The following is a 16363-nucleotide window of genomic DNA, read 5'->3' as shown; positions in this document are numbered from 1 at the left end:
TGTATAAAACTCTTTTTGCTCCTACTGTAAACTTTACAAATTGGCACATACAACGTTCTGGAAATGCACGCTTCAAATATTTACCCATATTCTTCCAAATTGTAGTGTTCAAACAACCTGCTTTGGGTGTCGTCTAACTCCTTCATCCAGACTTCACCGCTTTCGTTATCCTCTCCCAGTACCTAAACGTTGATATTTTGCTCTATTATCTGATTGACCAATACAAGTTATTCAGCGTAGTGGTTTTCTACTCATTTTCAAGGCTATTGTTTTAGCGGTGTATATTTTCATAACCAATTTCAAGCAATAGGCTACTTATGAAAGGAGTATAAAGTCTTTTTCAGTTCATGATGGAATAAATAAAATGGAAAAATAGTCTACATGAATTTATCTCCAGTTGAACCCGCGATCTTCTGGCTTGTAGCGCATTGCCATAAACGCGACGATATTGCTCTCCGAAGTCTAGTTATTACTTGCCCAATATCCTATAGCAAAGATTATATACATAATAACTTGAATTCAGTTATAAGTTATCATAAAATTGCAAATATAAATCAAAGTTCTGAAGGAAGTTTCCAGCAACGACATTAAGAAATTTCCTCACTGTTGTTTCTGTCTGATGTCAGATAGTGAACTGTAGAATGTGATGTCAAACGAAATCTGTGAAGCAAATAGGAACAAAAACATATTAATGTCGTGAGGTTATAAATAGATGTATGTTACTCGACCAAGGCCATGGATTCCTGCCCGGAGCCGTGGCGCTACTGCTCCTGCGTTCGTAATACTGCATCGTGATGGTTCACATTACGCCCGCGGCCCCACTCGCCTTGGTCGAGTAATATGTATGTATGTATGTATGTATGTATGTATGTATGTATGTATGTATGTATGTATGTATGTATGGAGATGTTCATCGGTGGGGACATGAAGTACCCCTAAATACTTGATCCCAAGTAAGTTATCCGTGTACCCGTGTTGGAATGAGTTGTGTGGCAATGTGCCTCCATACTAAATCAGCTCCATCATCCACAACAAGGGGAAAGAAACTGGCCACTCTACCCCATTATCTCCTGGCTTAGTTGCCTTATGAGTGATGCCTTATTACTGTCACTTATGAGGTTCAGACCTGTCTTCGGACAGTTGACTAAACAACAACAATAACCCTATCACTACGTACTCCTCTACAGCCTTGATATCTCAATACCAATTTTTAGTAGGTTATTTTACGACGCTTTATCAACATCTTAGGTTATTTACCGTCTGAATGAGATTAAGGTGATAATGCCGGTAAAATAAGTCCGAGGTCCAGCACCGAAAATTACTCAGCATTTGCTCATATTGGGTTGAGGGAAAACTCCGGAAAAAACCTCAATGAGGCAACTTGCCCCGACCGGGAATCGAACTCAGGCCACCTGGTTTCGCGGCCAGACGCGCTAGCCGTTACTCCACAGGTGTGGACAAAGGAGAGCACGTGATGAAACGGCATAGGGAAATAGGTTAGTGATGTGAATGCTTGCATTATGTGACACAATAGCGATACTATTAATTAAAGAATATGCTGACTTCCTCCATTTCTCGTCATTGCTTTCGTATATAGAAAATGAAAAGTTATATTATTACTTATAATTATTAGGGAAGTCTGTTGTACCTTTAGCATAGTGTACCTTTGAACATTTTTTTTCTACCTAGAGGACTCAAACTGAAATGGATTGTAGAGAAAGCCGCTAAGTAGCTCTGGTCATAGTTTCGGTTTGATTTATTGCAAAGTGTGAGTTCTTTGGACGAAAGAATTTTTTCAGTACCAAAAGTAAACATCTCGTCCATTGATATAGGCTATGTTTTCTAACACAAAACGAGATTGTATTTGTTACTATCTATTAAATACAGTGTCTTCCTTATCATCTGGTGAATAATAAGTAATAACATTTTTAATTTAAGGTAAAGGTAAGAAAATTAGACCTACAGAACTGTTAGTTGGTGATTGTGATAAAGTAGTAGTTGCGACATAAATGAACTTCTATGAAAAGAAATGGATGTAGGATGATGTGTTCTCGTACGTACCAGGCTGTTACACGTACAGTAAGCCACACGGAGAACAAAGGACGATAAATTTGTTATCGTTATTGTGAAACTCCGGTCATAACGTAAAAAAAAAACACATCGCTCTCTTGGTATTACGGTCCGAACAATTGCATATGTAATTATGCAAGCTGGAGCATAGTGCTTGAAATACAGCTCTGAAGTGGTATCAGAACCTTCTAAATACTACTGCACCTGACACTGGAAGCTGAAGTGAGTAAACATGATGGACAGCAGAGTGGTAGCACAGTTGTGAAAGCATGTGTACTTCATGTGTCTGTTCATTGTCTTTCCTGTATTATTTGTCTCTGGACTAATCGTTGTGTGGTTTACAAGTTAGCGAATTATAAGAGTTGTGATCTTGTAATTGACATAATTGTTTTCATAGTGAACAAAGCTTGAAAGTGTTATTTGTCATGTTGTTACAAAACTTAACCTTGAAATACCTAGCACTTGCACCGTTTCTGGTTCCTGAAGTGAGTAAACATGATGGACAGCTGAGTGGTAGCGCAGTTGTGAAAGCATATGTACTTCATGTGACTGTTCATTGTCTTTCCTGTAATATTTGTCTCTAGCGTAATCGTTGTGTGGTTTACAAGTTAGCGTATTATAAGAGTTGTGATCTTATATTTGATATAATTGTTTCCATCGTGAACAAAGCTTGAAAGTGTTATTTGTCATGTTGTTACCAAACTTAACCTTGAAATACCTAGCACGTCCGACGTTTCTGGTTTTAAATTGAATTGTGATAAAGAAAGTCCGTTTGTTCATGTATTCTGTTTTCCGAACGATAAAGATTTAAGGTATAATTTTGCACATTTTACCCAAATAGATATCTGAGAGACCCGAAGGCTTACGCTGTAGCCTGAGGCTTATTGTGCTTACCACTCCTATTATGTGAATGATTGGGTAGCCGAACGGCCGCGCTCTTGTATAAGTACAGTACGCCGCTCCGTGAACTTAACCCGGGCTAGGTATGTATGATGATGATGATGATGATGATATGTGAATTAATGATGGCGAAATGAGTCCGAGGTCCAACGCCGAAAGTTGACCAGCAATTCTGCTTCAATTGGTTGAGAAAAAACCGGAAAAATATCACAACTACGTAAATTGCCCCAACCAGGATTTGAATCCGGGCCCGCTCAGAAGTGTTAACCGTTACTCCACAGCGGTGGACCACTTGACAGTTGCTTACTTAACACGACCCTTTTCTTTAAGTTATTTTAAACAGTTGTATAGTATCACGTAAAATCCAATTCCGAACAGTAAATATTTTTAGGGAATATCTAAGACGGTTCAGCCACAATCAGGTTGCCATCCCTCTCGTATTTTCCGTTTTTTAGCAGTTATTTTCCTTCTATTCGATAATTTTTCTCTCACACGTTTGCATAATGTAAAAATCTTTATTATGAACATTTGATTTTGCCGTGAATAATGGTGATTGATGTGATGAATTAATTTTGCTTTTATGCATTATAATGTGTAGTCTTTATAGAAGGTAATGCTTGCCAGAAATGGGTTTAATGCTCACCTGTTCAAAGTCCAACATGTTAATATTATTTGGAAAACTGGCGAGTTTTATTCTAAGCATAACAAGTAGTAATGTTCATACAAGAAACTATTTCATCTTATTAATAATAATTGGACAGGTGTTCAAAATAGGTACACGACACATCTGGTCAAATTAGAGCTGCAAACTGCAGTCGACTTTTTTTTTTTAGTATCTGAGCTGAAAAATTTGTCAGTTTTCTGTATGAAATTTTGTCAATTTCATTGATTCCCTTATTATCTTCAAAAGAAAAAAAATTGGCAAACCTAAGTCACAAACCTCTACTGAGAGGCCAGCAGGAACGGGTAGAGAAACCGAGATGCGACATAACCACTCGGACGGACGATGTTTACATTAGTTATGGAACGGCGGTCAGTAGTTTATTACTGCATAAATTTTGACGTCACAGTTGAACACCGGATCAATGTTCATAATTTATTATAGATCTGCTTTTCAGTATAAGCCCATCGAATCACTTCGCAATTATTTCTAGCTTTTACCTACTATCCAGTTAATCGTACCCGTTGTGAAGTGTCAAAATTTAATTTCATTTTAACCCTTAGTTGCCTGACGGTACTTAGAAGTATCGTGATTTATTTTGCATACTGGAAGACCTGGAAGAATAATAAATCGCCCGAAATTACGTGCAACCTGATAAATAAAGTCCATCAAGGATACTGACAGTACTGTACATAGAAATACGACCTTTTTTAAAATAAAAAAATAAAAAATAAATAAAAAATAAAAAAAAATTCTGAAAAAATTACTGTATGTTTTGAATTCATATTTTAACAACATTCACTAAAGAAAACGGATTTATTTTAATTTTTTCTTATGTCCGTCAACAAAGGGTTAAATTAATTTTGAATAGACGTGACTAAAACAGCCATTCTCGCATAATCCGGTATAGACTGACTTTAATTTTGATTAGACGTTGCTGAATACGATTTGTAGTATATTCCGATGAAACATTAATTTTCAATGTATCATACATGGCTGAATAAGATTTATAGTCTAGTCCGGTATAACTTAAATTTTCAATGTACGTGGCTAAATAAGATTAATAGTATAGTCCAGTATAACTTTATTTTTCAATGGACGTGGCTGAACAAGATTTATAGTATAGTCCGGTATAACTTTAATTTTCAATGTACGTGGCTGAATAACATTTATAGTATAGTCCGGTATAACTTTAATTTTCAATGGACGTGGCTGAATAAGATTTATAGTATAGTCCAGTCCGATATAACTTTAATTTTCAATGTACGTGGCTGAATAAGATTTATAGTATAGTCCAGTCCGACATAACTTTAATTTTCAATGTACGTGGCTGAATAAGAATTATAGTAGGAGAGAGTCGGGTAGTATCGCACATCGGGTAATATCGGACAGTGAGTTTCTTTCATCTACCACACGATGACAGTACCTGATTGACATGGCTACGTTTCTGTGATGTCGCATACAGAAACGTAACCATGTCATTCAGGTACTACCATATGGTGATAGATGAAAGAAACGCACTGTCCGATACTACCCGATGTCCGATACTACCCGACTCTCCCCTATAGTCCGTTATAACTTTCATATTCAATGTACGTGGCTGAAAAAGATTTATAGTATAGTCCGGTATAACTTTAATTTTCAATGTACGTGGCTGAATAAGATTTATAGTAGGCCTATAGCCCGGTATAACTTTAATTTTCAATGTACGTGGCTGAATAAGATTTATAGTATAGTCCGGTATAACTTTAATTTTCAATGTACGTGGCTGAATAAGATTTATAGTATAGCCCGGTATAACTTTAATTTTCAATGTACGTGGCTGAATAAGATTTATAGTATAGCCCGGTATAACTTTAATTTTCAATGTACGTGGCTGAATAAGATTTATAGTATAGTCCGGTATAACTTTAATTTTCAATGTACGTGGCTGAATAAGATTTATAGTATAGCCCGGTATAACTTTAATTTTCAATGTACGTGGCTGAATAAGATTTATAGTATAGTCCGGTATAACTTTAATTTTCAATGTACGTGGCTGAATAAGATTTATAGTATAGTCCGGTATAACTTTAATTTTCAATGTACGTGGCTGAATAATATATGTATAGTATATTCCAGTCTGATATAACTTTAATTTTCAATGTACGTGGCTGAATAAGATTTATAGTATAGTCCGGTATAACTTTAATTTTCAATGTACGTGGCTGAATAAGATTTATAGTATAGTCCGGTATAACTTTAATTTTCAATGTACGTGGCTGAATAAGATTTATAGTATAGTCCGGTATAACTTTAATTTTCAATGTACGTGGCTGAATAATATATGTATAGTATATTCCAGTCTGATATAACTTTAATTTTCAATGTACGTGGCTGAATAAGATTTATAGTATAGTCCGGTATAACTTTAATTTTCAATGTACGTGGCTGAATAAGATTTATAGTATAGCCCGGTATAACTTTAATTTTCAATGTACGTGGCTGAATAAGATTTATAGTATAGTCCGGTATAACTTTAATTTTCAATGTACGTGGCTGAATAATATATGTATAGTATATTCCAGTCTGATATAACTTTAATTTTCAATGTACGTGGCTGAATAAGATTTATAGTATAGTCCGGTATAACTTTAATTTTCAATGTACGTGGCTGAATAAGATTTATAGTATAGTCCGGTATAACTTTAATTTTCAATGTACGTGGCTGAATAAGATTTATAGTATAGCCCGGTATAACTTTAATTTTCAATGTACGTGGCTGAATAAGATTTATAGTATAGTCCGGTATAACTTTAATTTTCAATGTACGTGGCTGAATAAGATTTATAGTATAGCCCGGTATAACTTTAATTTTCAATGTACGTGGCTGAATAAGATTTATAGTATAGTCCGGTATAACTTTAATTTTCAATGTACGTGGCTGAATAATATATGTATAGTATATTCCAGTCTGATATAACTTTAATTATCAATGTACGTGGCTGAATAAGATTTATAGTAGGCCTATAGCCCGGTATAACTTTAATTTTCAATGTACGTGGGTGAATAAGATTTATAGTATAGTCCGGTATAACTTTAATTTTCAATGTACGTGGCTGAATAAGATTTATAGTATAGCCCGGTATAACTTTAATTTTCAATGTACGTGGCTGAATAAGATTTATAGTATAGCCCGGTATAACTTTAATTTTCGATGTACGTGGCTGAATAAGATTTATAGTAGGCCTATAGTCCGGTATAATTTTAATTTTCAATGTACGTGGCTGAATAAGTTTTATAGTATAATCCAGTCCGATATAACTTTAATTTCCAATGTATGTGGCTGAATTAGATTTATAGTAGGCCTATAGTCCGGTATAACTTTAATTTTCAATGTACGTAGCTGAATAAGATTTATAGTAGGCATATAGCCCGGTATAACTTTAATTTTCAATGTACGTGGCTGAATAAGATTTATAGTATAGTCCGGTATAACTTTAATTTTCAATGTACGTGGCTGAATAAGATTTATAGTAGGCCTATAGTCCGGTATAATTTTAATTTTCAATGTACGTGGCTGAATAAGTTTTATAGTATAGTTCAGTCCGATATAACTTTAATTTTCAATGTACGTGGCTGAATTAGATTTATAGTAGGCCTATATAGTCCGGTATAACTTTAATTTTCAATATACGTGGCTGAATAAGTTTTATAGTATAGTCCGGTATAACTTTAATTTTCAATGTAGTGGCTGAATAAGATTTATAGTATAGTCCGGTATAACTTTAATTTTTAATGTACGTGGCTGAATAAGATTTATAGTAGGCCTATAGTCCGGTATAATTTTAATTTTCAATGTACGTGGCTGAATAAGTTTTACAGTATAGTCCAGTCCGATATAACTTTAATTTTCAATGTACGTGGCTGAATAAGATTTATAGTAGGCCTATAGTCCGGTATAATATTAATTTTCAATGTACGTGGCTGAATAAGTTTTATAGTATAGTTCAGTCCGATATAACTTTAATTTTCAATGTACGTGGCTGAATTAGATTTATAGTAGGCCTATATAGTCCGGTATAACTTTAATTTTCAATATACGTGGCTGAATAAGATTTATAGTATAGTCCGGTATAACTTTAATTTTCAATGTACGTGGCTGAATAAGATTTATAGTATAGTCCGGTATAACTTTAATTTTCAATGTACGTGGCTGAATAAGATTTATAGTAGGCCTATAGTCCGGTATAATTTTAATTTTCAATGTACGTGGCTGAATAAGTTTTACAGTATAGTCCAGTCCGATATAACTTTAATTTTCAATGTACGTGGCTGAATTAGATTTATAGTAGGCCTATAGTCCGGTATAACTTTAATTTTCAATGTACGTGGCTGAATAAGATTTATATTATAGTCCGGTATAACTTTAATTTTCAATGTACGTGACTGAATAAGATTTATAGTATAGTCCGGTATAACTGTAATTTTCAATGTACGTTGCTGAATAAGATTTATACGAGTAGTCTAGTCGGGTTTAACTTTAATTTTAAATGGACGTGGCTGACTCAGATTTTCTTGTTGGTACGTTAGAACCTTAATTTTGAGTAGATCCGACTATATAAAATTTGTTCGCATAGTCCGGTTTAACTTTAATTTTGAATAGACGCGGCTGAATCAGGTTTTCTGGTACAGTCTGCTATAACTTTAATTTTCAGAGACGTGAATGAAGTAACTTTACCGCCAGATGAGACATAAAAATCGCTTTGAGACACTAGGGAATAAGAATGTAGTTCGTAAGCTGATTGGACAGTTAGCCTATGTAATGGGGGGAGTTCTTTACAGTAGGCTACAATATAAATACCAGTAGCTCCTCCGTACATGTATTCAAAATTGTTAAAAATATTTTAAGTGTGGACGGGGGGGGGGCATGTAATTGGGTTATTCTTCCACCTAAAATGGACTATTTTTAGGGCTAGTCTTTTGGAAAAATCTTTGACTGTTGCCAGTTCAACACAAAATTGAAACGTGGTGTCAACAAATACACGTTTTGTGATATATTATGATAGGGCGTCTAGCACAGTACACCTCTCACGTAAAAGAGTAGTCCGTTATATTTTGCATTTACACATTATTTTATGCTTTGTTTCCAAATAAATAATATTATAAGGTAATAAAATCTATGTGAAATAAATAATTGGAAGCTACTTTAATTATTTATTTAACATAGATTTTATTTAAAAGTACTTTTATATAAAGCTACTTTAAGGCTAAAGCAAGGAGATGCACTATCACCTTTACTTTTTAACTTGACTCTAGAACAGCCGCGGCGAAAATGCGACTCACGAGCACATTGTGGCTCGCAGTGCTTTTCTCTTGCTTCCTACCTACAACCCCCACCCTCTTACTCACTGGAGTCAAACTCCGTTCTATTTGTATTTGTCTCGGACCTGCGAGTGGCGTATCGTCGCAATATCTCTCTCGAAATCATGTACCTCTATAAAAAACGAAAGTTTCAAGTAGGATGGGAGGATGCATTCTTTTGCTTACAATATGATGAAAACATTAAATGTATGATTTGTTCACAAATATTACTAGGAAAACGGTTATATAACATAAAACGGCATTATAAGTTACTACATGTTACTGATGAAACATTAAAAGGTTGTTATTATTATTATTATTATTATTATTATTATTATTATTATTATTATTATTATTATTATTATTATTATTATCATCTCTGTACGTCGATTCTTTTACAGCAGATGTACGAATAATGCGGTTAGATTTTCAATTTAAACTCACAGATTTACAATGTGACGTTAAATGAAAGCTAGATGTAAGGACTTGACAGATATTGAACTTTTCAAATCTTTGGAAAAAAAAAATAAATATTTGAAGCTTCGTTCTTTCGCTTGCTCTGTTGAAGCCATGTTCGCTGTAACTTACGTTTGTGAAAAATTATTTTCAACAATGAAAATAGTAAAAATCAAATTTAGATCACGACTGAAAGACAAATACCTTCGTGATCAACTACGATTGGCAGTAAGTGACATAATTCCTGATTTTGAAACTTTGTCGCAGAGACATTCTGAAGACAGTTAATTTTAGGTTGTGATAATGTGTCCGATGTTTTCTTGTTCATTTCTGTCTTCGTTACACGTCCTAAACATTAACTTCCCCTTCGGTTGTCCGCCTCTCTCCATAGGTGCTATGCACGTTGCAGCTTACACAGTGGCTCGGCGCACCATGGCTTTTTCGCCACGGCTGCTCTAGAATATGGCATTAGGAATGTTCAGGATAACAGACAGGGTATGGAATTGAACGGCTTACATAAGCTTCTTGTCTATGCGTATGACGTGAATATGTTAGGAGAAAATCCATGAACGATTAGGGAGGAAAACACAGACATTTTGCTTGAAGCATGTAAAGCGATAGGTTTGGAAGTAAACCCCGAAAAGACGAAGTATATGATTATGTCTCGTGACCAGAATATTGTACGAAATGGAAATATAAAAATTGGATATTCATCCTTCGAAGAGGTGGAACAATTCAAATATCTTGGAGCAGCAGTAATAAATATAAATGACACTCGGGAGGAAATTAAACACAGAATAAATATGGGAAATGCGTGTTATTATTCGGTTGAGAAGCTTTTGCCATCTAGTCTGCTGTCAAAAAAAAAAAATCTGAAAGTTAGAATTTATAAAACAGTTATATTACCGGTTGTTCTGTATGGTTGTGACTCTTGGACTCTCACTTTGAGAGGAACAGAGATTAAGGGTGTTTCAGAATAAGGTTCTCAGGAAAATATTTGGGACTAAGAGAGATGAAGTTACAGTAGAATGGATAAAGTTACACAACGCAGAACTGCACGTATTGTATTCTTCACCTGGCATAATTGGGAACATTAAATCCAGACGTTCGAGATGGGCAGGGCATGTAGCATGTATGGGCGAATTCAGAAATGCATATAGAGTGATAATTGGGTGGCCAGAGGGAAAAAGACCTTTGAGGGTGCCGAGACGTAGATGGGAGGATACTATTAAAATGGATTTGAGGGAGGTGGGATATGATGACAGAGACTGGATTAACCTTGCAAGGATAGGGATCGATGGCGGGTTAAGTGAGGGCGGCAATAAACCTGCAGGTTCGTTAAATGCAATTTGTAAGTAAGTAAGTAAGTAAGCTACTTTAATTTCAGCTGCTATACTTACCATAAGATTACAGTATTCATGAGCCTCAACTCGTAAACGAATACATTCAACGACCGCCTTTAAAATGACTACAATCGGAAGGAAAGGTGTCATAAGTTTTCCCACAGTTGTGACATTATGAATGCATGAATCAAGTAAGAGGGCTGTAGTCAAGCATAGAAGTGGTAAAGCTCTAAGAGTGGAGGGAAAACTACTCGTATTTTTTTAATGCTTTTAATACTTTCCTCAAACGTCAAGAAAGCAGCTACCGTCTTGATCTCAACCCATAACAATTCTATAAATGAGGGAGCATTCCCTTAAGGAATGCAATAGAGAAATCTGTTTTATACACCCTCAGTTCACTTGTTTTGTGTTCCTTGTGACACATTGGTCCCGTCAAGTGGAAGCTATTGTTTGTTTGCGTATTGCTTACTACGTACCTTTCGTTCCATCTACGTCATGAATAATTGTGGAACCATTTACAGCTGAATGAAAGGTGATAACTTATTCCGCGTGTATTCACTTCTGTTATGCCGTAGATCAGCGGTTGCCAAACACCACGAAATTGTGACGTAATAGAAATGCAACCCGCACACCACTATCGTAGGGAGAAGGGTGGAGTTGGTATCTTCTCAGGTAATGCAGTGAATAACAGTGCAGAGACTTACTGTGACCAAAAAACAAAAACAATATAATATTCTTCTACTTATTAACTATACACATTTTTTCCATGCTAATTTTTTATCCTCCTATTCATTACTTTTTTATTTTTAATAAAATTAATTTATTTTATTATTTACCATAAAAAGAACATGTACTTTACATCAGCAGATATTTGAAATTAGAAAAACGTCCCAGGCTGGTCACGAAGTTGTAAATTATACTACATACTTAAAAAAAACGTCGAAATATTTTACTCCGATTAAGACATAGAAGCCGACACTTTTTATTGTTTATTTATTAATGAAATATTCAAATTACAATACATACGTCGAAAAAACTTCGAAATATTTTACACCGATTAAGACATAGAAGCCAATACTTTTTATTGTTTATTTATTAATGAAATATTCAAATTACACTACATACGTCGAAAAAACGTGGAAGTATTTTACCCCGATTAAGACATAGAAGTCGATACATTTTGTTGTTCGTTTATTAATGAAATATTCAAGTTACAGGTAAGGGCGTGGTAGTCTTCAAAACAAGGAGAATAATAACAACGTACATTGTTCTTTTATACGCCATTTAACATTTTACAACAAATTAAGTATCTCATATTTTTACTGTCTGCACAAAATAAATACTTTTCCTACCATGCTCCTTAAAATTAAGTTTTTACTTATCTGTTTTCGAAAAGACATCGAAACATATTATCCTACACACTTGTAACATTACATGTGTTCGTCCGCTGCTGATAAGTGTCTTTACTTATGTCGAAATGAAGGCTGTAAACAGAGGGTGGGATAAGATGCCATGGTTACGCTTGAGTGAAGGCAGGGGCATGTGTCGCGACACAGCTTTTGGCGATCACTGCCGTAGATGTTAAACAGTAATTGTTAGTAGACTACCGAAAATAGTAACCAAGGATTATCCGAAAAAATTATTCTTAACGGCCCCTTTGTTTCGGATAAACGGTAAACGGCTTCTTTTTTATTAACAGCATTTCTCAAACACCCTGTGATACTAAAAAATATACTGATTGCAATTTGCTATGTAGATAGATGCCGTGAACCGATCACTCTTTTTGTAGCTCGTAAAAATACAAACTGCATTGTTCATGTGAGGCTTCTTTCCAGAGCTGGAAGGATTTTACTCTTGTCTCTTTGCTGTATTACATATTTCATTGGTACATTCATTTTGGCTGTTATATTCACCGAAACAGTGTATAGTAATACAAAAGTGTTTAATTAATATACAAAAGCATTCGAAAAGCACAAAATACGTGGATCATTTCATAATTCGTGGCAAAAATGTTATACCTTTCTAATAAGCGAAAATGTGGTTAGTTCAATATATACGATTGAAAATCTGTTGTACACTGTACGGGATGTCATCATCAGATTGCGTCTGTGTACATTGGTGGCTAGATGACAGCACACGCAAAAGTTAGTTATGCTAGAGGTTGTGCTCCAAGATGGATGTAAGTAAAGTTTAACAGCGTTCATAGGTGAAAATTGCAGTTCTTCGTGACAGAAATGCTCGTCGGTGTCATTCTGAGCTACGAGAACCATTGGGTGATAGTGCGTTGCACGTTGCACGTTGGGTGGAAGCCGCTGCGCCGGAAGCGGTTTGCAGACAGGGAGGATATCTTAACAGCGTTTCGACGAGAGGTGGTACAGTACATATAGACCAGCCGTGGCGAGAACGTGACTCGCGAGACATTGTGGCCCGCAGTGATAGCTGCGCATTTCGCTTGCTTCTAACCTCCGCCAACCCCCACCCTCTCACTCACTGGAGTCAAACTCCGTTCCATTTGTATTTGTCTCTGACCTGCGAGTGGCATATGTCTCTCTCAAAACCATGTACGAAAGTTCCAAGTAGGATGGGAGGACGCATTTTTTTGCTGTCAATATGATGAGAATATTAAATGTATGATTTGTTCACAAGTATTACGAGGAAAACGGTTGTATAACATAAAACGGAATTATACTACGTGTCACTCATGAAACATAAAAGGTTAAGTGTTAATGTTATCATCATCATCATCATCATCATCATCATCATCATCATCTCTATACGACGACCCTTTTTCAGCAGATGTACGAATAATGCGGTTAGCTATTCAATTTGAACTCACTCATTTACTATGTGATGTCAAATGAAAGCTAGATATAAGGTCTTGAAAAATGTTGAACTTTCAAATCTTTGCCAAAAAATAAATATCCGAAGCTTCGTTCTTTCGCTTGCTCTGCTGAAGCCATGTTCGCTACAACTTACGTTTGTGAAAAATTATTTTCAACAATTAAAATAGTAAAAACCAAATATAGATCACGACTGACAGACAAATACTTTCGTGATCAACTACCACTGGCAGTAAGTGACATAATTCCTGATTTTGAAACTTTGTCGCAGAGACATTCTGAAGACAGTTAATTTTAGGTTGTGATATTGTTCATTTATTGTTCATTTCTTTCTTCGTTACACGTACTAAACATTAGTTTGTAGCCTTGTACTATGTAAAATTATATTTAAGTTCTTGACGTAAGGAAAATGAAAATCCGTTAATAAGTCAGACAGTTGCTTCACTTCCCCTTCGGGTGTCCGCCTCCCTCCATAAGTGCTATGCACGTTGCAGGTTACACAGTGGCTCGGCGCACGATTACATTTTCGCCACCGCTGATATAGACGAATCGCACACAGACGATGATATTCAACGCCTGCATCACCGTCAGCAAAGATGTGTGGAGGCCTTGGGGGTTTATTTTGAAGGGTGTTAGCTGTGAGTAATGTAGACCTACTTAGTTTTCTTTTGTGCATAATAAAATAATGCTTTCTCTTTACGAATTTTCGAATTTCCCTTACTCATTGCCTCCTGTACTCGGGTCCAATTTGGTACTAGCATTTCGAAGCACATTCCAGTGACCTTTAATCGTATATAGAGAATTTCTATTCCTGCAGTTTTATTGGCTGATATAGTATAGTTGCCATGACTTATGATGTGACCCTCGTATGTAGTTTCATGTAAAATCGTGTGGGATACGTAAAAATTGTCGAAATATGTACAGGTATGTTAAATAAAAAATGAAACATAATTAATACCCTTAATATGGTGATTAATTTATATTTATATTTCCTGACCATCTAAATGGCTAGGAATAGAATATGCTTTTACATAGATATTCGAGTTCAGTGATAATAATAATAATAATAATAATAATAATAATAATAATAATAATAATAATAATAATAATAATAATAATAATAATATTTGAAGACAATTATTCTTCTGCAGTAGAAAATGAAAGATTCCAAAGCCTACTCTTTCTCAGAATTCGTGCAGGAAGTTCTAACGCCCACACGCAGAGCCTTCTTCAGTTACAAGCCGGAGCCATACGTCGGCAACACTGTAATTAACTGTCAACCGGAGGCCTACTATCCAGAACACGTGTTTGTGCTAATGCCGATTTTCAATGTAAATTAATGTTACAATATAAGTGTGTGTCGATGGAATTATGTTCGTACCAAAGTTAATTGTTGATGCATTATGAACTAAGTGCCTGTTGGCGATAAAAGCAAGACAATAAATGAAAATATGGCTGCAGTCTTTGGTAATTTTTACGGTTATTATTAATGACAAAATGATTGACAATTCTTCTAAATATTAATTATTGTATAAACTACATTTTTATAGTCTTACTTGTGGTTTGTGGTGTATCAGAATTCTAACCAAATTGTTGGGTCACGCCTGCTATATCAATAAAGTTACGCCGTTGATTTTCAAGTTCATTGTAAACAGCTGCTTTCTGATCCCATAAATGTTGCAGTTTTGTTGAAGATTCGGATTGCCTGCTATACGTCAGAACTGTCTATATTTGTAGATGCATACACTCACTTTGTTGGTTTCGAAGGTTTGTTTATTAATATTATTTCTTTTGTAATAAATTAGTTATAAACATGTTTCTTTTCACTTCATATTTACAGGATTTAAAGTTCACCGAGTTTACGCTAATTGGCACATACTTAATAGATAATGATGTGTTTTGTTACGTATTATGTTGAAGGTATGTTTCTTCATTTTTCATAGATCTTTATACTTGGCCTTGGCCTATTTAAAATTATGTTTTAGAAAATTTGTAACAAATAATTTAGGATTACAGTATTGTTATGGTGACTGGCGAGGTTCAAACTAAAACTGCCTTCCTGGGCATCTGAAATATTTATAGAAAAGCACGACAGATAATCACATGAAATTAAAATGTAGGCCTATATGATATCCTAGACCTTTCACGTCAGAGGTGAAACAAAATAAAGCGGCAAAACTTTGTCAATTTACTACCCACATAATAGTTAATTGATTGGAATAGGGTATTTCGAAAGTACATCGTTGTTTTATTTATTTTTGGTACAAGTAACATTTCTTTAAGTGTTTATTTATTTTCCCATGTATCATCAATAAAAACACGTATGCTTTTAATTTTTTTAAGTTATAATTGGCTGTATGCAAGTAGTTACGCGGTATTCTGAAACTCAAATAAAATACCATTTCGGATTCCGTAATAAATTACGTACATCAATACACTGAATCTTGATCATATGCACTTACAAGGGAAGGGTTTCGGCTCGAACAGGAATTTTTGGTTAAAAATTTGTACAGACGCTTACCTCACAATGGTGATGAAGACCTTAAAAGCATTCATTTGTGTAACTCTCCGTTTGGTTGGTATTGGTCAATACACTTCTTTAAAAATGTACGTGAGGATTCTCTATAAAATGCATGAAACAGCATGCAGCAGAGCAATAATCACAAAACACAGAAGCAACACCTGAACAATCTTCTGAATCACATTCCAGTGCTGAAAAATCAAATACCACCTGAATTACATTTTTCAAG

The sequence above is a fragment of the Periplaneta americana genome, chromosome 10 (assembly GCF_040183065.1).
Source record: "Periplaneta americana isolate PAMFEO1 chromosome 10, P.americana_PAMFEO1_priV1, whole genome shotgun sequence".
Classification (NCBI taxonomy): Eukaryota; Metazoa; Arthropoda; class Insecta; order Blattodea; family Blattidae; genus Periplaneta; species Periplaneta americana.
Note: the sequence above shows the minus strand (reverse complement) of the source record.